The 25,915-nt window shown below is 44.3% G+C and overlaps 1 long non-coding RNA gene across 3 annotated transcripts in view; it reads left to right on the top strand.

The window, feature by feature from the left end:
• Window positions 1-1,638: 1,638 nt before the first annotated feature.
• The window catches only part of LOC140638568 (uncharacterized), a 46,681-nt gene continuing 22,404 nt past the window's right edge, over window positions 1,639-25,915 (top strand). For all 3 annotated transcript variants that reach the window (XR_012035588.1, XR_012035587.1, XR_012035589.1), the window contains exon 1: window positions 1,639-1,703. This is a non-coding gene — a long non-coding RNA (uncharacterized lncRNA). The remainder of the gene's footprint in view (window positions 1,704-25,915) is intronic.

Here is a 25,915-nt window from a genome sequence, read left to right as displayed (position 1 = left end):
TGCATGACATAGGGCTCAGTCTCACAACCCTGAGATTATGACCAGAACCAAAATCGAGAGTCTGAAAAAAAAAAAAAAAAACCAAAAACAAAATCGAGAGTCTGACGCTTAACCAGCTGAGCCACCCAGGCGGCTCTCAAAGAGAGGTTCTTATGTTATGTGGTGGTTGAAAAGAATATGCTGATGATCCATTTGTAGAAGAGGGATGAAATGCTAGCCAAGTGGCAGAGGAAACTGTCATCTCATTGTCTTAGTGGCAAGGGATAAGTGGGGCCCTTGCTGACTGCCTCCTCACCCCTCCACCCCCTGGTGCCCAAACACAGGACAATTAGAGTGAGGCTCCCTGCCTAGGACTAGAGCTCTTGAGGCCACCCCATGGAGAAAGCAAGGATGACAGGTGTAGGAGAAAGAAGGGGGAGGAGAAGCTTCATGAGATACCTCACAGTTCAGATTAGGCCTATTTGTTTTGTACAGCAGGTTTTTAAAAGTGAATTAGTTACCAGCATTTAAAAATTGGTGGTTTGGGGCAGCCCAGGTGGCTCAGTGATTTAGCACCGCCTTCAGCCCAGGGCATGATCCTGGAGACCCGGGATCGAATCCCACATCAGGTTCCCTGCATGGAGCCTGCTTCTCACTCTGCCTGTGTCTCTGCCTCTCTCTCTCATGAATAAATAAATAAAAATCTTTTTAAAAATTGGTGGTTTTATTTTAAAATCCAGATTTCTATCCTCTTTTGGAAAAATCACATGATTCTGGCAATACTGGTTCCATATCCTTGCATTGTAACAGTTCCCAAGAGCTGCTCTGGTCCTTTAGTTTACCTATAATTCACTTTGTGTCATCTTTCTAAGCCCTGTAATATGACTGCCAAGTTCAGCTGCATAGATTGTGCACTGCACAACTTCAGGGGGTGTCATTCCCACAGACCAATATGAACAATGTTCCCTCGAATTGTGCAGTGTGGTGAAAACAGATGCTCCTATTTTACTTGCATTTTGGATCTCTAGATTAGGGACTTTTATATATAATGTGCAATTTGCACAAAAGCCATATTTAAGAAAGTCAAGGGCCACTACTTACATCTCCATATATAGCAGTGCTTATTTCTGGCTGGTGGCATTATGGTTGAGTTTTATTCTCTTTGTGATTTTCCATGTTTTCACATTTTTCTGCAACAAACATGTATTCCTACTATAATCAGAGAACAGGAGGGAAACGACAATAAATGTTACATTAAGAAAAAAAGCAAATGAGGTGCCTTAAGATTCTGGCAGGAAAGAGAGCAGAGGCCAGCATCTACTTGCAAGCGAGAGGCTGGAAGCAGGCAACGAGAGGATTTCTAATGAGGCCAAGAGTCCAGGGAATGAGCCAGAAGGGGGCTGTGATTACCATCCGAATCTAACAGCCTTCTTTAGAAATTACTAAGTGCACAGTGTCCTGGGAACACAGGGAGACACAGAAACGGGCACAAGAGCAGGGTACACGGCCCTAGGAATGTGGATTGAGGTTTGCTTTCCTTTCTCTCTGTCCACCCAAAGGAAGTGAGCATAGGCTTCGAGCTTGGGAGAACTTGAAAAATTGCCAAGCTGTGGCTGGTGAATAAAAGTTCAATTACAATTGTGCTTGTTAATGAAATCCAAGTGCTACAGCAGGGAAGCTAGCAGAAGCAGCCCTCTTTCCTGAAAGCACAAACCGGGAAGCTGGTAAGGGTGGGGCTGGGAGTGGGGTGCTGGGGAGAGCAGTTAGGTGCTCCCCTGGGCTGGAAGTGCTGGGGGCGAGAGTGATTTCAGAAACAAATTGCGTTCAAGTGAGCAAGCTGTAAACCCTTTTGTACTTCAGTGACCTCATCTGTAAAATAAGGATAATAATGCCGTCCTTGTGGGATTATCATAAGAATGAAATGGTGTTACTAATACAAAGTTAGTTCCCCTTCCCCCCACCCCAAGCTAATTCAGTATGTGGAATATTGAGAACTTGCAGAAGGCAGACCACTGTGCTAGGCTCTGCAGGGAGGAGCGGACAGGGGGATCAAGATACAGCACCTGCATTCTTTATGTATGTAATTTTTTTAACATGACTTATCCCATGAGATAAATATATATTTTTTAAAGATTTATTTATTGGTTTGTTTGAGGGGAAGAGGGGCAGATGGGAGAGAGAGAGAGAGAGAGAGAGAGAGAGAGAGAATCTCAAGCAGACTCCATGCTAAGCTGAGATCATGACCTGAGCCAAAATCAAGAGTCTGGTATTAACCAACTGAGCCCCCCAGGCACCCCAAGATAAATATTTTTATAACAAATTTGTTTTTAACTTTTCATTAGAAATAATTTTCAGATTCACAGAAAAGTTGAAAAAATGGTATAGAGTTCCTATGGACCCGTCATACACCTTCCCTTAATATAGATATCTTATGTAATCCTAGTCTAGTTTTCAAAACCAGGAAATGAACATTAGTGCAGTTCTGCTAAGCAAACTGCAGGTCTTACTCAAATTTTGCCAATATTCCCCCCTCCCCTGGTGCTTTTTCTCTGTTCCAGGATCCTGCATTGCATTTAGTAGTTATGTTTCTTTTTTTTTTTTTTTTAATGATTTTATTTATTTATTCATGAGGAACACACACAGAGAGAGGCAGAGACATAGGCAGAGGGAGAAGCTGGCTCCCTGCAGGGAGCTCGATGTGGGACTTGATCCCAGGACCCTGGGATCACGAACTAAGCCAAAGGCAGACATTCAATCACTGAGCCACCCAGACGTCCCAGTTATTATGTTTCTTTTGTTTCTTGTCTTTCATAATCTTGACACTTTTAATGAGCACCTGTCATACGTTTTGTAGGATGTCTCTCAATCTGATTTTGTCTGATGTTGTCTCACGATTGAATTGAGGTTATGCATTTTTGGTGAGAATACCACAGAAGTGGTGTGTTCTTCTCAATGCATCCTACCCAGGGGACTCATGATGTTACTGTCTCTTAGAATGACTTTCTTAAAAAACAGGTAAGTTGACTAGCCTGATGTTCACAGACCAAGCAGAATCATGGACCATGTGAAAATGGTCTTGGAAGCAGGAGAGATTTATAGATGTTAGAAATGCAGGATTGAAATTAGGTAAGAGATCATGGTTGCTTTGGATTTAAGTTGTTATTTGAGTGTAGGTGTGACCTAAGCTAAGATCCTTCCAAGAGAAAATACAGAGCTTTAGGGTCACTGATTCAGTAGCAGAAGTAGCATTAGGAAGGCAGGGGGACACAGTGGGACTAAGGCTTCATCTGCAGGGGCAGCTGTACTCAACTGAGCTGGCTGTGGCCATAAAGGAATGTGAGCCTTGTGTGGCCTGATCTTGCAAGTTTTTTAGAGCATTCAGTAATGTGGATTCCCATGTGAAATGGACTTTAAAAAATTATTTATTTATTCATAAGAGAGAGAGTGGCAGAGACACAGGCAGAGGGAGAAGCAGGCTCCACGCAGGGAGCCTGATGTGGGACTGGATCCCGGGACTCCAGGATCACGCCCTGGGCCAAACGCAGGCGCTAAACAGCTGAGCCACCCAGGGATCCCTTGGACTTATTTTTTAATTATTGTTTTCCCCCAGTTTTATTAAGATATAACTCACATGTAACACTGTGTAAGTTTAAAGTGTCAATGTAATGATTTCTTTTTTGTGTGTGTGATGATTTTATATAGATATATATTGCAAAACAATTACCACGATAAGGTTAGTTAACATATCCATCATCTCCACATAATTATAATTGTGTATGTAAGGACGCCTGGGTGGCTCAGCAGTTGAGTGTCTGCCTTCGGCTCAGAGTGTGATCCTGGAGTCCCAGGATCGAGTCTCACATCGGGCTCTCTGCATGGAGCCTGCTTCTCCCTCTGCCTATGTCTCTGCCTCTCTCTCTGTGTCTCTCATGAATAAATACATAAAATCTTTTTAAAAATTGTGTATGTAGTGAGAACATTTAAGATCTACTCTCTCAGCAATTTTCAAGTATGTAATACTCTGTGGTTAACTAGTCACCAACCTGAATGAATATTAGCTCCCCAGAGCTTGTCCATCTAACTGGAAGTTTGTACTCTTTGACCAACAGCCCCCATTTCCCCTACCCCCAACTCCTAGCAACCACCTTTCTACTCCCTATTTCTATGACTTTGCTTTTATTTTAGATTCCACATAAAATGAAGATCATACTGTATTTGTTTTTCGGATTTATTTCACTAAACATAATGCCCTGAGGCTACATCCATGTTGTCACAAATGACAAGATTTCCTTCCTTTTTTGGCTGAATAATATTCCAGTGTGTGTGTGTGAGAGAGAGAGAGAGAGAGAGAGAGAGAAAGGGAGAGAGGGAGAGAGAGAGTTGGAGAGAGAGGAAGAGAGTTTCTTTATCTGTTCATCTGTTGACAGACACTTAGGTCGTTTCCATATTTTGCTATTGTAAATAGTTCTGTGAGGAAACTGGGGGTGCAGATACCTATTCGAAATAGTGATTTCATTTCCTTCGGATGCATACCCAGATATGGAGTTGCTGGATCATATGGTAGCTCTATTTTTAATTTTTTGAGGAACTTCCATTCTGTTTTCCACAGTGGCTTCCATCAATTTACATTCCCACCAACAACAGTCTGGAGTTCTGTTTTGTCAAACCTTGCCAGCATTTGTTATTTCTTGTCTTTTTAAAAAATTTTATTTATTTAATCTCTACACCCAAAGTGGGGCTCAAGAATGGCACGTTCTACTGACTGAGCCAGACAGGTGCCCCTCTCTCTTGTTGTTTTGATACCAGCCATTGTAACAGATGTGAGGTGATATCTCACTGTGTTTTTGACTTGTGTTTCCCTGATGATTAATGATGGTGAGCATTTTTGCATGTGCCTATTGGCCATTTGTATGTCTTCTTTGGAAAAATGTCTATTCAGATCCTCTGCCCATTTTTCCTTTTCTCTTTCTTTCTTTCTTTCTTTCTTTCTTTCTTTCTTTCTTTTTTTTTTTTTTTTGCTATTAAGCTGTATGTTCTTTACATATTTTTTGGACATTAACCGTTATCTGATACATGGTTTGCAAATATTTTTTCTCATTGTGTAGGATGTTGCCTCTTTATTCTGTTGCTTGTTTCTTTTGTTGTATAGAAATGTTTTAGTTTGATGTAAATGTTGCAGATGAATTAATTCAAAAACAGTAAGAGCAACCCTTTATGGGCCAAGCAAAACATGTCTTTTTGCTGGGTGTGGTTCACATACCACCTCTGGGCAAGACGAGCAGAAAGCTGAGAGATTATTATATTTGAGGTAGAGGAGGAGAGAAGTCAGCCCCCCAAAGTTAGAAGTCTTGGCCTGATGGCTGATGTAGCAGGGAAGGGCAGCACCCCAGAGACTGATTGCAGGGTAAGGAAGTAGCGTAAGGTAGGGATGTCAACACTACTGAAAACTGCAGAATGGCAAACAGTGTGGCAGAGACTGTCAGAAGCCTACTCCTTCTCCTTAGTAACAAAATTCAATTTTCTCTTGTAGATAATCTCTTGGCCATGTGATTAACTGAGTGACTACTGAGATGCAAGAGGAAATAGGTAGGGTTTCCAGAAAGTCTCCTTAAAAAGTAAGGGATGCATGCTTCTTTCCTCCTATCCTTCCTCTGGTTGCCTAGAATATGGATGTAATGGCTAAGCACAAGCAGCCATCCTGGACCATGAAGTGACTAAGGATAATGGAACATTAGGAGGCTGGGTTGCTGATAACCAAGGAGTTACCAGAGCAATCCGGGACTCCTCTTTTTTTTTTTTTTTTCTGGGACTCCTCTTTTCAAGACCTCTTACTTTTGCAAGAGAAAAATAAATCTCCATTTTGCCCAAGTCACTGATATTTTGAGTCTTTTGTTGCATGCATCTTGAGCAAGGAATGAGGAAAGGTCATTTGGAGAAGATAGTAGTTTCCATCTAAGGTTAAATCAGTGTTTCTCAAAATGGGCCATATGCCACCAGACATCAAGGCCACCCAGAGTGGCTATGCGTGTCCTAGGGGACCACCCCAGATCTTCTAAATCACCCTCTCTGGAGGTAGATCCCAGAAACTACATTGAAACTTGTCTCCTAGTGGTTTTATACATATTAGAATTTGTGACCTAGAAGAAGGTGTATATATAGGGAAGGAGGAAGGAAGTAGAGTATTAACCATTTGCCTAAATCCAGTTTTCCTGAAGTGGAAGGTTATTATATGCTGCCCTCCTTGTGGGAGAGTTATATATCCCTGCCCTGTTAAGCTCAAGCAAAACATTGAGATTTGCTTCTGTCAATCATATGTGAGCAGAAGTGACATGTGTCACTTCTAAGCAGAACCTATCAACATTAACACATGGTTTACCACATTTCAGTAATATTCCAGTTGAGGGCTGTATTATCAGCCTGGGTCCTAGGATGAATATGATATGGAGTGTAGCTGCACTCAATGTGTGCTGGAAATGTGGAGTGACTGAGAAATAACCTCTATGTTAAGCCACTGAGAGTGGAGGGTTTTACTGCAGCAGAACCTAACTCATTCTGACTGGCAGCAGCAATTTTTCTATTGACCGTTCACCTAGCTGACTCTATATGTCAATCTACGGCCATTTTCTTCCATTGGCCTAAGGAAATTTTTTACTTAATTTTTTTATTTCTTTGAAACGTTGTCTAAATTTGTACTGTTTCATTTTTTTTAAAGATTATTTATTTATTTATTTATTCATGAGAGACACAGAGAAAGAGAGAGGTAGAGATGCAGGCAGTGGGAGAAGGCTCCATGCAGGGAGCCCGACGTGGGACTCGATCCCAGGTCTCCGGGATCACACCCTGGGCTGAAGGGGGCACTAAACCACCGAGCCACCCGGGCTGCCCTGTTTCATTCTTTTGGATGTCTTTTCTCTCTTCTGTCTCCTGAATAACCTTTCTTTAATGTGTGTTTCTCCCCCAAAATATTCTCAGACCTGCTGCATTTTGTATAGGATTTACCAAATTCATTCCTTTTGATTATTTTTGTCTCCTTCTTGAATTTTGTTTTGTTTTGTACCGTGCATGCCTGAGTATATTTTACAAGCTAAAACCAAATTAATATGTAGCTGGCATTCTCACCTGTTTAAGAAGGCATTGCCTTTTGACAGCAAGGATGAAGACATGAGATAGAGGGGTTCAGAATTGCATTGAATTCCACTCTATTTTATTTTTCAAGATACTTAATTCATAAAGGAATTCTGGGATTATGAGACACTATGATACATACAACATTACTACCAAATGTATTTGTTACTAAATCATAAAACTTTACAGGAAAGGCTCCAGACAAGCTAGCAAAAAAATCACTAATGAATTTGAACATTCATTCATTCAACAAATATTTATTGAGTGCCTCAAATCTACCAGGGGTACAGCAGGGATAAGATGGGTGGCTGTCCTCGTGGAAGGCAGAGAGGCAGGGTTTAGGGCCAGTAGCATGACTGAGCAATTTAATTCATCCTGCCACCCTGGAGCCTCAGTTTCTCTATCTGTAAAATGAGGATGATCATAATTCACACAGTCATATAAGAAATGGATGAGCTCATGACACAGAGTTGGCAGAGAGCAAATGCTTAAGAATTGGTGGCTTTCTTGGCATTAGACAGATGGCTTAGAGGAAGCAGGGACCATGAACAGAGGTTGCTTTTCTAGAGGAAAGTGTGATGGTGGAGAAAGAAAGGTGGTAGGGGGCTGAGGGAAAGGCTCAGGACACGCAAGGATGCTTCCCAGCAGAGAGAGGATGGAAAAATACTGAAGACTCAAGAAAAGTGAGACAATAGGTAGAATCAAGCCTTGGAAAACCCAGGGTGGTGTGGAATTTAGGGCTTGGGGAGAAAAGTTAGATTGAACCCATGAGGTAGGATGCTCTGCGGAGGCAGTAGTGAGCCTCAGGGCTAGAGTGTAAAGGTCCTCAGGGATCCTGAGGCAGGGAGGCAGAAGCTGAAGGGCTCATTGGTCTCTGTAAGGGAGAGGACACTGATGTGGCAGCTTGAAGCGGTTGGGAAGGTTGGCAAAGTAAGGGTAGCTCTGGCCTGATCCCTTCCCTCTGGTTCTTCCTGTGGGGTCAACAGGTACCGAGAAACCTATGGGATGACGCTGGCCAGAAACACTCTCTTCTTCCTTGGCTTTTTAAGAGATTGCCTTCCTCCCCAGCCCCCTAAAATTTCATTTTTAAAGAACTCACATGATTTCTAAACTGAGAAGCATGACTTTTTTTTTTTTGCCCCAGGCTTCCTAGGAACCTAAAAGCAGGCAGGCTGTCACTCTGTCCCCAGAGTGCCTGTGCAGGAGGAGAATCTGGTCAGCTCCCCATCACTCAGCCCTTTGATGATTTGCCATTTGCCCTTTGTTTGAGAAAGGCCAAATGAGTTAACCTGGCTTACAAGGCCCATGGTGACCTGGCCTCACTTCCTCACCTGCTATACCTCACCTCACCTCCTCCCCAGAAGTGCCTCAGATTTTCCTATGCAGAAGGTAAGGCTCCTGTCCCCAAGCTATAACAAGCTTTTACAGTGGCATAAAACCTTACAACACTTTGCCGAAGATTGAGACCACCTCAGTTGTCCATCTCAAAGAATGGAGGTAGTGGGACCAAAATTAGAAGGAATACATTCATTGGCTTCTCTCATTTTCTGCTCCAGCTATATAGGAAACCTGGCTGGGTTGCTCTAGTAACTAACTGATGAGGGAGATTTTGTGCCATGCTGATGCTCACCCCTGGGCCTTTGTCCATGCTATTCCCTCTGCCTGGAACATATTTCTCCACCCTTCTTAGTCTGGGTAATTTCTGCTCATCCTTGGGATTGTAATTTGAATGGCCCTGGCTCCAGCAGCCTTTCTGGCTTCCCTCCCCTTTCAACTATGCGTCCATCCTCATTACAATTGCCTGCTTAACCGTCTGTCTCCTTCACTAGACTGTAGGAATGTTGTGTCCCTGGGCCTGCAGCCCAATTCTGTGCTCTTGGCACAGAGCATAAATCAATACACGCTTGCAGAATGACTCACCCAATGAAGGAAGGAATGAATGAATTCAGTGGTTGCCCAAAAGAAACAGTGACCAACTCTACCTGCAGGTGGAGGTAGTTGAACAGGCAGATGGGAGTGGGAAGGGCATTTAGGAGCTGGAAGGTGGGAGGAGGAGACAGCCTGGGTTGCTGGGAGTGGTTCCTTACCCCTCATTGCCAAAGTACACCCCAAGGTCTTCCCCTTTGTGGCTGGTAAACCATGTTCTACTTAAGAGCTGCCTTTCGAGGTTGAAGTTGATTTATTTTGGAATGTGGGTGAGGTCCAGAGTTAACAGCCAAGAAAGAATTCTTGAGACATCTTTGGTGGTAAAAAGGTGGTTTTATTAAAGTGCGGGTACAGGACCCATGGGCAGAAAAAGCTGTTGCACTGGGGTTTTAAGGGGTGACTGACTATATACTTGGGAGTGTGTGGGGGGACCCAGGTAAAAGGAAGGTTTTCAAAAGAACTTTTTAAAAAAGATTTTATTTATTCATGAGACACACACACACAGAGAGAGAGAGAGAGAGAGAGAGAGAGGCACAGACACAGGCAGAGGGAGAAGCAGGCTCCACGCAGGGAGCCTGACATGGGGACTCAATCCCTGGACTCCAGAATCACGCCCTAGGCCGAAGGCAGGCACTTAACTGCTGAGCCACCCAGGGATCCCCTCAAAAGAACTTTTGTATGCTAAAGAGGACATTCAAGATATTAGAGGCCTTGCCATTGTCAAGTTAAGGTTATATTTCCTTCTAGTAAAGCATTAACATTAAGACAGTTGGAAGTTTCCTTCTGGAAGTTAGGTTATTGATAAGAATGCTTTTTTTCTTGTAAATCACTAAGATGTTTTGTAAACTGAGCGAGATTCATGTCTTGCTGGACTGTGATCTCTATTAGTTAACCATTTGTTTTTCCTTCCCTTAGCTTTAGGGCAGCCAGGAGTGCCTGAGGAATGTCACACCTATCCCACCTGGGAGTGGGGGGGGGGGAGGCACTTGGGGGGTGTCAGCTTGGGCTTTGCCCTCAGCTTGCCTTCTGTGCCCTCATCAAAGTGATAGTCTTATTCAAAATATGGGTGCTGAGCAGTCACCTAGTGATTAAATCAAGACCATCCGCTTTGGAGTTGGACTTTCCAAGTTTAAATCCAGGCTTTGCTCCTTGCTGGTTGTGAGGTCTGGAGCAAGTCACTTAACTTCCCCTGAGCCTCGGGTTTTTCCTGACAAATGGGCATTATGATAATAGCACCCACGCCCTTGCGGAGATGCTAAAAGTGGCAGGGGAAGCGGAGCGCTCAGGGGTGCCAGGCACGCAGCAGGGCGCAGGCACTTGGGGATGATCCGTCGGAGAGGTGGGAGTTAGTCGGGTTTGGGGGCATCAGGCTCCCCTCCAGCTCACCCAGCCGGGGGCACAGGCGCTAAGCTCCTGCAGCCTCTCCGTAGGCGAATACGAGGAGGGGCAGCAGAGGTTCCGGGGTATCCAGCCCGACTGGGGGCTTGATGGGAGGCTTGCGGGCACGCGGCTTCCGCTGCTCCCCCCTCCTCCGGTGAAAGCAGCGCTGCGGCTCACAAAGTGGCCCTTTAAATGGTTTTTATAGCGGCATAAAGTGCCGGCAGGCTGCCGGCTGGGTCCCTCCCGTGACCTCCGAGCTGGTGGTAAATTGCCTCTCCTGGCAGAGGCGGCTGTGGGCAGCGCTGGGATCAATAGCCGAGCCTGGCTTGCAGGGGCCGCTGGCCGGTGCAGCTCTGGCCTGATTGCGGGCCCTGCAGCGGGGGCTGGGGTCAAGGAGGTGGACAGGCAGGGCTGCAGCCAGGCCACCGCGAGGCCCCATCCTGCCTGGGAGGCTGGGGTCCCTGGGTGCTAGGAATCCTGGGGTCAGAGGGAGTGTGTTGGGGGGCGGCGCGGGCAGAGAAGGCACTGGATCCTGGGTGTTAAGGGAGGCTGTATAGCCTGAGCCGGAGGCACCTGGCACTGTCCCCTTCCAGCCGGAGGGCCATGCAGGCGCTGGTGTCAAATTAGGAGGCTGTCATATAAGATAGTGATTGCAGACGCCAGCCCTGGCAACAAGTTTGGGTGTGCGGTTCTGCCTTTGTCTCTGCGACCTTGAGGAAGTGACTTCACTTCCAACCTCCCCTTCTTATCTGCAAAATGGAATTAGGAGGTAGCCCTCCGCAAGTTGATGTGCTCTCACAGGTTTGGCACATACAGTTCATGTCCAGGCTGCTGTGATCTGGATGCTTGTGCCCCCACCCCATTCATATGGAGTCGGCTACCCAAGGCCGTGGTATTAGGAGGTGGGGCCTTGGGGGGTGGGGGGAGACCTCTCCATGGGATTAGGGTCCTCATGAAAGAGGACCTAGAGTGCTCCCCCTCTCCTTCCAGCATGTGAAGACACAGTAAGAAAGGGGCTTGTCTGTGAAACAGGAGGAGAGCTCTCACCAGACACCAGATCTGACCGTGTCTTGATCTTAAACTTTCCAGCCTCCAGAGAGAAATTAACTTCTGTTGTTTATAAGCTCCCTCAGTTTATGGTATTTTTGTTATAGCAGCTGAAGGGACAAAGACACAGTCTTATGGCCCTGCAGATATGACTAATCGATGGCTGCAGTCTTCACCTAAGCGTGGATAGCCTCAGCCTTTGCTCTCAGAGCTGCCTAATCAGAGTTGGGCTCAGGATGAAAGCTAGGGCCCATCACTGACCTTGGGCCTTGGCAGACCAGGTGCCTCAAGCCACATCACGGTTACACCCTCTTACTCTCACCTAAGAATGAATAGCCCTGCACTTATTACCCATAAGCATGTTCCAGTTTTCACTACACTAGAGAAGTTTGTGTCGGCCAGTGTGTTTACACGTAAATGTAATATCTCTCAGACATAATTTAGAGGTAGATAAAGTACCTGAGGACATTTCATCTGCAGAATCTAATGAACTTCATCAGATACTTACTTAAATGGAAACTTTGGTGTATCATTTGCCTGTTAGGACCTATCATGAAGTTGTAATAGCTCATCAGATTTTGGAAATTGGATGAGAAAATGTATGTAAAGTACTTGGCACAGTACCTCGAATGTGGCGTGTGCTCAGTAAAAGTTAGCTAGCACTAATATTAAGATATCAGGGACCGCAAGCCATGGGGTGTGAGCATATATCAGTGTTTAGTTAGGATTAGGTTCTGCTGCATAGGTAGAAACTCTGTTTGATGAGGCCATGCCCATACCTGACCTACTTCCCTTTCAATCCCACCCTCCTAGCCACACGGGGTTTTCTTGAGAGCACAGCTAAGAAACTACTTTCATGTGAATCCCCTTGTTTTGAGGCCTGCTTGTGGGGAACCCATTCTAGGATAACTACTAACACTCACTGATATTGGGACCAGTCAGGTTCTAAGCCAGTTCAACTGATCAGAACTCAGTAGCAATCTTATCCCTGCTGGTCATGCTCACATCAATAGCAGCTAACATTTGTAACAGTTACTACAACAATTGCTTGACATATTTGAACTGATTCAGTCTTCAGAGTAACTCTGTGAAGTGGATAGATACTCTTATTATTCATATTTGCAGGTGAAGAATCTGAGAACCAGAGAGGCCAAGTGACTTGCCCACAGCTAGTAAGTGGTAGAGCCTGAGTTTAGATCTAGGCAATTTGGCTCTTAGAGTTTGGGTCTTAACAGTACACTCTAGTCAATCATTACAAGGGACTCAGGAGAACTCAGGCAAGGGATGTAAGATAGGGGACTGGAATGTTCAGGATGGCTTCTTTGTACACAAATAGGTACCTGGGCTGAGATGGCTGAAAAAGCTAGATGTTAGCTGGCACCCCTGCTCCCCTGCCCATCTCTTTTTGTCTCTCTGCCTCTCTCTCTTTTCACTCGAACTCTACTTCTGGCTAGCTTGGGTTTCTTCATAGCATGGAAGTTTCCAGGTAATCTGACTTCTTACATGGGGTTTGGCTTCCACCCAAGTGTGTAGCCAGAGGCTATTCACCCCCTTAAAGGCTAGACCAGCGGCACCTGGGTGGCTCAGTGGTTGAGTGTCTGCCTTTGGCTCAGGTCATGATCCCAGGGTCCTACATTGAGTCCCTCATTAGGCTCCTCACGGGGAACCTACTTCTCCCTCTGCCTATGTCTCTGCCTCTCTTTGTGTCTCTCATGAATAAATAAATAAAATCTTAAAAAAAAAAAAAAAAAGAAGAAGGCTAGACCTGTCACAGCATCATTTCTGCCAAATTCCACTGATCAAGTCAGTCATGGGCCAACCCAGCTTGAAGGGGAAAGGGAAAAGACACCATCTTTCAGCTGGAGGGGTGGCCAAGGATTTACTTTACCACAGGCTATGATGTAAGAAAGATATAAAGTTTTATTGTTAAGTTACTAGGATGTTGGGATTGTTTGTTACAGCAGTTGGCCTCTACCGACAAATACACCCTGTCATAATTCAAGTGTAGGGGCTCATTTACATCTTTTGTCCTATAGAAAGGAGTCCCTTTTACAAGGAGCATCTAGTAAATGAAGCAAAATTGAGAGAATTGAAGACACTGTACATGGAATAATTTCTAGTTCTTATGAAGACCTCCTTTTTTCTGATCTTCCAACTCCTTCACATGGAAGGAAAATAAGTTCAAGTGAGAGATATAAGGACTCATATTTGGTTCAAAGAAAGATTTTATTAAGGAAATCAAGCTGGTAGTCAAAATACCTATAACCAGACTGTCTTGGAAGTAATGAGCTTCCCATCACTGAGAGGTGTTTGAGCCGAGGCTGGTGTCACTGGATATTGGAGGAAGATCCCAGTCATCATTGCTCTCATCCCCAAGATGAGTTATATTCAAACCTTGTGAGATCCCAGTTTGGTGGGAAACTCCTATCCTAGAAGACCTGGTTAGGAATCTAAGTTCTACAGCATAGTAAACAGGTAACTAAGGAAAATGAGCCTTCATCTTTCTAGGAAGTTCCAAGGCCAGGTAATAAGAAACTGGTCCTTGGCATTTGATAGGAATAATGTATTTTGTGAAAGTCTTTTGTGGTCCACTGTGAATTTCTCTAGAATAGGAACAATACCTTAAACATACTTTGTTCCATCCTTCCTATCCCTCATCCCCAACATCCAGTGCTTCAGCATGACCTCCCATCCCTAGCTCCAAAATACACCCTGCATGGGTCAACTTCTTGTCATCTCTCCTGCTTCCACCTTGGTCTAGGCCACCATCATTTCCTGCTTATAGTACTATACCAGTCACCAAACTGGCTTGGCCAGGTATGTGTTCATCTCTCCTCCTGCAATCCATTCTGTACATTTGAGGCTGAGAGATCATTTTGACATGAATCATGTACACTCCTGACTAAAACTCTCCAATGGTTTCTCATGGTGATTACAATAGAGTCACAATTCCTGTTATGACTAGAGGCTTTATAGGTTGGGATTTCTTATTTCATTGACTTTGTCTTGAAAACAACTTAAGCTCAGCCATACTGGCTTTCTTCCAGTTATTCACACATCCAACACAATCCTACTTGCTTCTCCCCCTTCACAGAATGCTATTCTCTCTCATCATCTTATTGTCATCCTTATCCTGCTCAAGGTCACCTCATTAAGGGACCTTTTCTGATCAGCCTGTGTAAGATAGAGACCCCTGGGGCGCCTGAATGGCTCAGTTTGTTGGGCATCTGACTTCTGATTTCGGCTTAAGTCATGATCTTGGTGTCTTGGGATCAAGCCCTATTGGGCTCTGTACTCGGCATGGAGTCTGCCTGGGATTCTCTCTCTGTCCCTCCCCCTGCTCACGCTCTCTCTCTCTAAAATAAATAAATAAAATCTTAAAAAAAAGATAGAGACCTGTATCATTTCCCACCACCCTACACTGCCTTAATTTTCTTTCTGTCATCAATTTATCTTCTTAGTTATTTGTTTATCTTATGTCTTCTTCCATAAAATGTTATTTCCACTAGATGCCTGGGCGATCTTGCCTTCGTGTTAGAGCCTAGAACAGTGGCTGGCACAGAGTGAGCACTCAAGAAGTATTAGTGAAATGCATGAGAAAATGAACAAATATTTGGCACTCCCTCAGCCTTTAGCTCAGAGCAGGCAACCACTGACTTTGTTGAGGGACTGAATGGACTCCGAGATTGGCTGTGGCTTCAAGTTGTTGCTTATGTTATGAGCCTATATTTCAGTACATGCAGCGTGGTGATTTTATTCTTCAGAGAGGTCTTCAAAATCCAAGAAAGAATTATGTAGGAAACCACGGGGTAGGGTCAGCCCTGGGGGCTCCCTGGGGGGAGCTGCCCAACTCTATCTTGAGCTTCCAGAGATTTCTCCACCTGCCTCCTCCCTGGATCACCTTGCACACTCTCGCATGAACATCTGATCCAGCAAGGAGATGGTGGGAAAGTCAGTATCTTCAAGGCTTGATTAAAACACCATCCACACTCTGAGTGTGTTGGCATGGCCCTGAAAAGACAGATTGTCTGAGTGGATATAACATGTAGTCAAGAATTTCTTAAGTAAAAAAAAAAAAAAAAAAAAAAAGAATTTCTTAAGTGCTGGTGTCCGGATAATATTGCGAGACACGAATTTGTATTTCCTCTCTTTTCCTTTCTCCCATGCAGGCAGGTGGCAGGCCTGGTGTTTGATTGTTTCGGGGGAGGAATGTGTCAGGGCTGAAGGCAGAAGTATCCCTCGAGATTTCTGTTGTTGTTGCTGAAAGCCTAAACATGTTGAGGATAGGTTTGTGGGAGGAGGTAGACTGGCTTGGGAGATTCAGAAAGGAGAGAGACTAAAAAACAGAGAGATATCCCCTGGGCTGGGGGAGGGGAGGAAGGCCAGTAAGGCCCCAGAACAGTGGGAAGGCAGAAAAACCCCAGGGAGAAATGGTTCTGTGATGTGTCCGTGGACATAGAATAGACCATAGGGGACCTGCCATGTATCCTGTGTCCCACTCCTGGGGTGGAAACAGCACAGAGCAGAAGGCATCACACAGGGGTAACTGATGATTGATGATCTCGGGCCCCAGGCCTTGGTACTGCATAAAACCCCAGATCCTTGACAGTGTGGCCTGGGCTGAGCCAAGGGGGCCCCTAAGAAACCAGGATAGAGGTTCCCGAGAGCACCTGGAGCCTTGGAATGGGGAATTAGGCTGGTTATTGAAAAGAGAGAGATGTGACCGTTGGTGTACCCCTGACTTTTGAGACAGGGATTTATATCCACTCTGTATTTATTATTGATGGGCTGATTGCTGAGTGAGAGAGGAAATGACGGATGGGCACCGTGACCGCATTTCTAGTTGCCTGAGGGGGTGGCTGAGTCTGTACTTGGTTTCCAGCATGTCCTTGAGGAGTTCTAGAGCAGCTGCTTCCCCTGGGCTTCTGTATTCACAGTTAAGGAAGTAATCCATGCCTAATGATGCCATAAGCACCATCACACCTTCTTTGTGTAAATAATGTCTGATAAAATGAGGTGTGAGCCTGCTGTTGCAAAGAACACTTAGCTGTTAAATGCTTTCCTTTCCACTCCATTGGCTTTCCCTATTTATAGCTATTCCAGCAGAGCATTTGTGTCATATTTGTTTTCCTGCCAGCTGCTGGTTTCCTCATCTTCATTCTGAAGGGAAACCCACAGGTACCTCCCCAGGACCACCCAGTGCCCATAGCACTGGCTTCTGCTTGGGTCAGGTGTTAACAGACAAAATGCAAGGTGAGGCCCCTTTTCTCTCTCTCTCTCTCTGGACTTGGGCCAGAAGCTTCTTTTCCAGCTGAGGCAGTAAGAGTTTTTTGATCTGGGTGTAGCTGCTGGTGTAGAACCCTGCAGAGTTGAGGGGCCTATCCTGGGAGCACTATACTGAAGAGCCTGAACATGAGGAAGCTTTTTGTCTTGAAAAGAGGATGTATGGTGGGGAAGTACAGCTGATGTAAGGACTCCAGTGACTTCTAAGGAGGATGGTGAAAGACGAATACTGAAAGTAACATTAATACTAATAGTAATACTGGTCGTTAATCTTTATTGAGCTGTTTGCTATGTACTGAGCACTGTACTAAGAACTTAAATACATTCCCATTTAACCTCATCCCAGCCCCACGAGGTAGGTCTTGAGTAGGCAGTATTGATCAGAGGGGAATCCGCTTACAGGAGGAGATAAGATATTGTGGCTGGTGAGTAGAAGTAAAATGAATTATGTGGTACATTTGGGAGAAACCATAGAGGTCAACTACGTGTTGTCTGGAGAAAGACAAAGTGAGGAACTAAAAGCACAAGGAGCTGTGGAGTGCTTTTTGTTCTCTAACCCCAAAAGTGGATTTTAACCAAGTGGAATTCAGGTTTCAGGGAAGACTGAATCCACACTGGCCCTGCTTCCGGTTGCCCCGGTAATAGGACTCTCACTTTAGGATAATAACATTATAATGAGAAAACGCAGATGAAATAAGCAGTAATAAGAGAAAGAGCTGTGTGCGGCCCAGTGAGTGCCACCTTGGGGAAGATAGGCTGTAGATGAATGCAGGAGGGAAAACATTTGTGCCATATACAAAAGTTACCTGGAGAGAACTGGGCATGGCACAGATCTTTGGTTTATCCCATGGACTTTGGTGAAAAATGGAAGGGATAGTAAATCATGCAGTTACTTATCTACATTGGCTTCCTTTTCTGCCAGTGGCTTTCCCTACTTATAACTGCCCAGAGAAGTGTCTTCCTGGGAAATGGTGAAAGATTGTCTTCATGGCACTTGATCGCCATCGAGTCCATGGCTCTGTACTTGGCTTTGGACACTGGGGTCATGGCTGACCTGGGATCTCAGGGGACAGCACAGAGTTAGCCTTTGCGTCTGCAGGCAGGTAGGCTCAGGGCCACCACCAGACAGTGGTTTTGACAATCTGCTGTTTAGATTTTTCTTCCTGTCCTTACTACCAGACGGTTGGGCATGTACCAATGGAGTAATGGGAATTCACCAAGGGGTCAGAAGTTCTGGCTACTGATGTTACTGTATAGATGAGGAAACTGAGGCTCAGAAAGCCTGAGTAATTCAACATGTGCCAGAGCTGGGGTTAGAACCTACCTGTTTCTGACTCTAGTCCAAGCACATCATTCCCTTTGGCCTCTTAGGCCCCTTCTTAAACTTTAAGAGACCAAAGTGGGGCAAAGAGGATATAATGGTTTGATTATTTTTTAAAAAATGGTCACAGTCCTTTCCTTCTCTGAATCTTTTTGCCCTGCAAGGTGACATTGTCCTCCTATCAGGAGACACTTCACTGGGCTGGACTTGTTACTCACTATGGAAGTGATGGTGTGTCAGCTCTGAGCCCAGGCCTCAGGGGGCTCTTGTAGGCTTCCACTCATCTATTGGAACCCAGTCATTGCCATGTGAAGTAGCCCAGGCTGGCATGCTGGAGGACAGGAAGCCCCATGGGGCAGGGCTGAGGATCCCAGCTGACTGCACGTGCAGATCAGCCAGCGATGGCCTCAGAGCAACAGAACAGCTCAGCCAACCCAGGGACTCAGGGGCAACAATAAATGCTTGCTGTTTGATACCCCTGAAGTTCTATGATTGTTTGTTCCACAGCCCTACTGGGGTGATAGGTAACAAACACAGAAGGCTGTGGAGACTCCACCCTGGAAAGATGCCCAATAGAATATCAGACAACAGGATGGCGAAGTAGATTTGGTGAGTCACAAGGCCTCTAGGAATCTGAAACTCTATGAGGATTCTGCACTCAGAGATGGATAGAAAAAAATAGATATTATGCAATACCATCCTCGGGGATGCTGCCCTTGGAGAAAGAAAGGAAACCAACATTCTGCACCAAGTAGTCTGGATTCACTGTTCCATTTTGTCCTCACAGCTACCCCCAAGGACGCCATTTCACAGCCAGGGAGGGAAGGGGGCATGCTTAAGGTCACAGGGCAAGCAAGGAAGTGACAGAATGGGGATTCTCATGCAATCCGATGGACCCCAAAGACCGCCCTCTTCTCCATCATTGTGTTTGCCACCTAGTCACAGAGCACATATTTATTATGTGGGCCATGCGCTCAGCCTGGGATTTCCTGGTTGAAGGGAAGATAGTCTCTGCCTTGAGAGAATTAGAAGTGCATGGGAAGTAAGGTGCTGTAGGTGCCATGAGTCCAGTCTATTCAGAGTGTGGTTCCTTCTCAATAGAGAAACGCTGGGTTAGAGGGTTGTGGATTCAGGTAATGACTAATGAATGCATGATGGTTTCCAGTAACTTAATGCTTTTGCCTTGCCACCTTATTCCTCATCCTGACATGGGCTTGGGATTTGGACCCTGGTTGTGGATTTAAGGCAAGACTGAATGCAGGACTACTATTTTACTAGGTTCTGGATTTGACAGGGTTCTAGAATGGGTTATGGAGAAGGCTCTAGGGTTCTACTTAGATTGGACTTTGGCTTATGTCCAAACTGCCCTGGGAATTGTAGCATCCTTGCTTACCTTTGATTTTGGCTAGGCTGGGAACTAAGTTTTGTGCTCCATTAAGTTCTGTACTTGGCTTTGGACACTGGGGTCTTGGTTAAGTTGGAGTCTTAAATAGATAAGGCAGGGGAGTCTGGGACTGCCACTGGATAGTTCTTTCTTTCTCTTGCTCAAATAGCCCCTAACATCTCATCTCCCAGGAGTCTTCCTCATCCTCATTGGAAGAAGGCCATACTTTGTCCCTCACCCAGGAGTTGCCACATAAAAGCATGCTGTGAATGATTCTTCAACCTATTAGCTACTTCCCCAAACAACTATACCACTTCCCTGATACTTGCTGTTGGTGAGTCCCATGTTAATCTGTGTCCCAGAATCCAGAGCAGGAGAACTCTAAGGATAGATTCTGACCATAAAATGCCAAGGCAGTCTTTCTAAGAGCCTGCAATCAATGGATCACCTTCTGAATGGGCTGGGCTGCCAGGCTGAGAGTCGAGCCAACCTAAGGACCTGGGATACTTTCTGGGCTGGGTTTTTTTTGGGGGTGGGGTGGGGCAAGGGCATCCAAACAGAAATGAGTGCCTTATTTCTGCCGGGTCCAGGCCAGTGGGTGGCTGTGTACCTCTGCTCAGTAAAAAGCCACAGGACCAGAAACAAGTTTACAGAAGTAAATTTTAAGATTCTAGGCAGGAGAAGACAAGCACTGACAAAGATGGGGCCACAGCTGGAAGCCACATTGAGAGAAGAGAGGGGAGCCAGGAGATGGGAAATTTAATAATCACATTAAAAAATTAAACACCAGGCCCCAGTAGTTGTCGCTTTCCATCCGCTGAGATTCACAACACTTGACATCCAATTATAATTGTGGGTTCCTATAAAACAGCCCATTAACTGCAACTATAAATTATTATTGCTTATGTGGAGTAGGCTGCTGGCTTAGTAGCTGATACTGAAGATTATGGAAATTATTAACAAGCAACCATGTCTGTTTGAGTCCTATTGCTCTGCGCAAGATGTATGAACCTGGAGGAGCAAAGACAGCTGCCTGGGAGTTTGGAACTGCGTGTTCCGCCACAACATACCGCTGCCTTTGTATCTGATGGAAGGAGGGCTTCTTTCTCTGTGCTCCTTAAATTTCCATCTGGTCACCTTCCACAGCAAGGAGCCTACATGGCTGTGCCTGAGGATCTGAAATACAAATATGTGCATGCATGTACACCCCCACACCCCCACTCACATGCACATGTGCATGTGTGTGCACGCACACACACACACACACTCACTGGGTAACTCCTGCCAACCACTGTATCTCTGAAGAAGGAAGCATGGAAACACTTGCAAAAATTCTTTAAGGGTATATCCCATTCTTTTCTCAAGCCCTGAGTGAGCAATTCTTTTTTCCTCATTTCTCTTATCCAGGCCAGTGGGCAAGGATTCTTTCCATCCCCAGCAAAGCTGGAGTGATCAGCCCTGTTGGAAATTTTCTGTCCTTCTGTCTGGTCCTTTTACACTTTCCAGGAATTCCCCAGAGCTTCTGAATTTATTGGTAGTAGCTTTCTCTCTTTCTCAGGGTTACCAAGATTTTTGCTTTGTAATATTTCATTGGTATTTGAGGAGAGAATAGAGGTAAACACGTAGGCTAAATTCATTCTCTAGAAACCAGATGTTGTCCATTGGATTTTAAAATTGGGTAGGTTGGGACATCTGGGTGGGTCAGTGGTTGAGTGTCTGCCTTTGGCCCAGGGCATGATCCTGGGGTCCTGGGATCGAGTCCCACATCAGGCTGCCTGCATGGGGCCTGTTTCTCCCTCTGCCTGTGTCTCTGCCTCCCTCTCTGTGTGTCTCTCATGAAGAAATAAACTTCTAAAAATCTTTAACAAAATAAAATTGGGTAGTTTTTTTTTTAACAGCATGAAGAATAATATTAGTGACTGCTTTGCCAAACATTGGATGTGTATCATTACATTAATCTTGAGAATTCTGTGAGATAGGGACTATCATTACCAGCCCTATTTACAGATGAAGAAACTGAGACACAAAGAGGTCAAGCTCACACAGCTGATAAATGGCAGAGCCAAAATTCGAACTGGGGTTGTCTAAATCCAAAGCCTGTCCTTTGAACCTAGCCCAAGCTTTCTTTTGGCTAAAAATAGTATTTCTTAATTACTGTCTTTTTATAAAATGTAGTATCTTGTCAAATCTCAAGAAAAGATGAAATAGGAATAATCATAAAAAGCTTTCTTATTTTTCCTGGCTTAGGACTAACACAGTCTTTACTTAAATTCCTGAATCTTCTATTGGTGGCGCCCCCCTCAGCCTCACAGCCCCCTGCCCCCTGTCATTTTTTCTCCTTGGGTATCTTTACAGAAGGAGAGCTTCCTGTCCAATTCTGGGTTTTAAAAAATAGATCTGTCAGAGAGCCTGTGGGTCCTTATTCGATCTTTTTGTATCAGACAAAAGGGAGATGGGGAAGCTTGTATTTTTGTAGTTATCTTTTGCTAGATTGGGGTTTTGGTTGCCTGCAACGAGTAGGAAGTGAGTTTCCGGGGGAGTCAGCACTGTAGGAGAGAAGTTTCCTGCCGGGCAAAGCAGTTTCCTTTCTGAGTTTATTTTGGCAGCAGAAGTTAGTAGGGCACCGTCCTTCCCTCTAAGTGCTCTCATTAGGAGCTCGCTGCAGAAATGCTTCCATGTGGCTTGGCATGCTGTCTGGGGGACTCGCCAGGACCAGCAGCTCCATGGGCCCATGTCCTACGCCCCGTGTCCTGCTCCGTCCCTGTCACTCTGCATTGGGAATTCTTTGTGGAAAACAAGCATTAGGCTTGCTGCCTGGCAAGCCTCCCTGTTTGCCAATGTTGATGAAAGTCTCCCTACCCCATACCACCTACCCTTTTTATTTAGTTTTCTGTGGCCATTTCAACTGAGATTTGTGAAGGAGAGGAATTAAGAACACACGCTTACATAATTATAATAAAAATGCAAATTTAGAATTTCCTTTTTAACAAGAAAAGGGACTGAATGGATAAATATCCAAAGGTATATCTGGCTAGTGGAATTATGGGTGATTTTTATCCTTTTCTTTGCAGTCTTCTTATCTCAGTTGGGTATCTATTGCTTTTACTTAATACTTTTTTTTTGTCTTTTAATTTCAAAATTTCAAACATACAGGGAATAATATAACAGACATCCAGGTACCTACCACAGGCGTTTAACAAATGTTAGCATTTGCCCTCTTGGTTGCAAATCTTTTTTTTTTTTTTTTTTTTTTTTTTAGAGCCTCTATTCTTTTTATAATCAAAGGCTTCCATACTCAAAGTTAGTTCAGGGACCCTGTAAAGTCCTCCTGGAAATAATGAGTTTCTTGACAGTGAAACAGGAAGCTAACACTGTTAACGGGAGGCCAGGTAGGTAACCTGGCTGCCCAGGGCCCCAAACCAGACTTGGGGGCACTCGTCTTATTGCCACAGGAGGGAAGATGGGTGGGTATGCACAGCCTGGTGCCTGGGAGCCAATTCCAGAGTCTAGTGTCATCCACTCCCTGCCTTCCAGACCTCTGAGAGCCTTGCTACTCAAAGTGGGGTCCATAGATTGGTAGTATCCCTTGGCAGCTTTTTAATCTTTTCTGAGAGGGGAGGAGAAAATCCTTTAGTACTGTCTCTTTAAAGCAGCTTTATTAAAGTGTAATTGTATACAAAAAGCCCCACAAGCCCCGTGCATGTTTAATGTATACAGTTTGATGAGTTTGGACGTATGCATATACCCCCGATACAAGCACCACAAGTAAGATCCCAGACAGCCAACACCTCCCAGTTTCCTTGTGTCCCTTTGTGATTTTAAAAAATATACTACTTAACATGAGACCTACACTTTTAACAATATTTTAAATCCAAATATGATATTGTTAACCATAGGCACTATGCTGTATAGCGCAGATCTCCAGAATTTATTCATTTTGCATAACTGCAGTTTTATACTCACTGAATAACAACTCCCCGTTTCTCCATCACCACCCCCTCACCCCCACCCCCACCCCCACCCCCAGGCAGCTTTTTAGAAACACAGAAATGCACCATGCTTCTCACACATTAACATGCATATGAATCACCTGGGGATCTTGATAAAATGTACATTCTGATCCTGCAGATCTGGAGTGGGGGCCTGAGAGTCTGCATTTCTGACATGCTCCCAAAAGGCTGATGATGCAGGTCTGCAGCCACACTCTGGGTAGCAAGGTCTCAGAGGACTTTGCATTGCCCCAAGCTGAAGGAGGACACCCTTAGTTATATGTGGCTGGAATCTGTTCTCATTGTCCCAGCCAATCTTGTACTGGCTTTTAAATCTTTTGAACATCACCCTGCTCCTGGAGAGAACATTTGACCACTAGAATGCTTTATTTAGACTTTGCTCTCAGTTTTGAGTGCCCCAATTATTACACATTATTATCACTATCTCTTTGAATAGAGTCCATCAGGGTAAACCCAAAGTATAATCTATTCTGGCTAGAAAAAAGGGATACATTTCTATAACTTCCCAATCATTGTCCATTTTTGGTGTATCCCAAAGTGAGAGGAATAGTTTTGTTGGTGCATGAGAGGATTTTAGGTAGTATATTGATCATTTCTTTAGAATGTTAGTATTTGTTGGGATTGGGGGGAAGTAATAAGTTTTGGGGATCCAACCCTATCCTTTCCATCTGAATTCTGAATCAACTAGGAAAAAAGACAAAAGCACAAGGTGGGTGGGAGATTACAGTGGCATCCTTATGAGAAAGGCTAGACTGAAGCCTCACAAATACCCTCTTATGTCGCCCCCTCGCTGACACCTGGGGCAGCACACCTGAGGGAAAGAGTGAGGAACAGACCCAATAACATTATTGCCTTACTCCAGTCCAGCTGTACAGGGAAGGAGGAGACAAAAAGGTAAATTCTTGCCACCTTTGTCTGGTCAGAGAAGAAATGTTTGACAAGATTCTAGGGCTGTTTCATGAAAAATCTTTTCTTTGAAACTAGAGGAATGGGGACAAAGACATCCTCTCATAATGATAGTATGCTTTTGTATTTTAATTAATTCGGGCTAGTGGGACTGATGTGATCCATGAATGATAGAAATGTGAGGTTTCCTTTTAGAACAAACATAAGTAAGTAAAAAGGAGATGAGTAAAAGAAAAAGATTAAGGTAATGATAGCACAGGTACTATGTGGGTATGACAAAAATTGTAAAGATGGTGCTCAGATGTCTAAAGTTTGGGAAATGCTGGTCAAAATAATATTCCTTGAAATCTCAATGTCATATTTCGTCTTTACAAACTGCAGATCAGGCTCACTTGTTCTAATGTGCTCTGTGAGGGACAAGCAGCTTTAGTTCACTTGTTTGACCACTGATCATGGTTTGATTCTGTTTCACTCAATAGAGAACGTTTAGAACGAATAAACTAAGTCCCTTGATATATTATTGGCTTTGATTTCATGTATATAAATCATTTATGGTTCAAGTCATATGATCTTAATAGTATTGATCCAAAGCTTTTAATTCCCTCTCTCTCATTTTTCTAAATTCACTGCGAGAATCAGAGTGGTGGGTAGGATAGCAAATTCTGTTTTTTTTTTTTTTTAAATGGCATAAAATGAGACTGTCCTTCAACAATTTGACACAGTTTCTAAGTGAACTAGAAACATTTCCTGGCAAACAGGGAGACCAGTATCCTTTTATCCATTGGATGTCAAGGTTATATTCACAGGTGCCAGGAGACAACATGAGATAGTCAAACTGGTTGTCTAAATGGTGCCAGGTAGAGTTAGCTAAATGTGAATTATGCCAAAAAGAAAACCTTCATTTGGAAAAAAAATCTTGGCATCCAAGTGGGAAACATTAAATTACCTACTCAAAAAGTTCATTCACTTAGTTACCTGGGGGCCATTTTGCTGCCGAATTTTCCAGAAAGGTTAATTGCTAACACTTGTGCTCAAAATTGAAAGTAGTCTCCCAAATATACTTATGTAAGGGATGACAGCTTCCCTCTGCTAAAAAATTCCCTCAGAAAAGATAGAGTCATCTTATATTTGAGTCCTTAGAAAGTCTCCTTAGTAAAGGATTTTCTTTAAATTATTTAATTTTGAACTATGAAATATTGTTTGTACATTCTGAGGCGGATTCAGTGCTAATTTGGGATGTTCATGTAGGTCGCTGGATGGACTTGGTACCAGAGAAGGCATAAAAATTTAATAGAGATTTAGTTATTCTTTGTGATATGAAATTAAGGGCAAGTGTCAGATGTAATCAAGCCATTGGAAGGTTGTACAAAGTGAGATATTAGATGATTATGTTGACGGAATCATGATACCATCACCCCTTCCCAACCAATGACGGAAAAGTTAACGGTCCTAATATCCTGAGAATGGGTGTATGGGGTAGGGAGAAAATCCCCCTGGTGCCAAACAGTGGGACTCGACAGACAAGTGTGGCAGACAACTGTTTGATTAACTCAA

The sequence above is a fragment of the Canis lupus genome, chromosome 8, assembly GCF_048164855.1.
Source record: "Canis lupus baileyi chromosome 8, mCanLup2.hap1, whole genome shotgun sequence".
In the NCBI taxonomy this organism is placed as follows: domain Eukaryota; kingdom Metazoa; phylum Chordata; class Mammalia; order Carnivora; family Canidae; genus Canis; species Canis lupus.
Note: the sequence above shows the minus strand (reverse complement) of the source record. Positions and strands in the feature narration are given on the sequence as shown.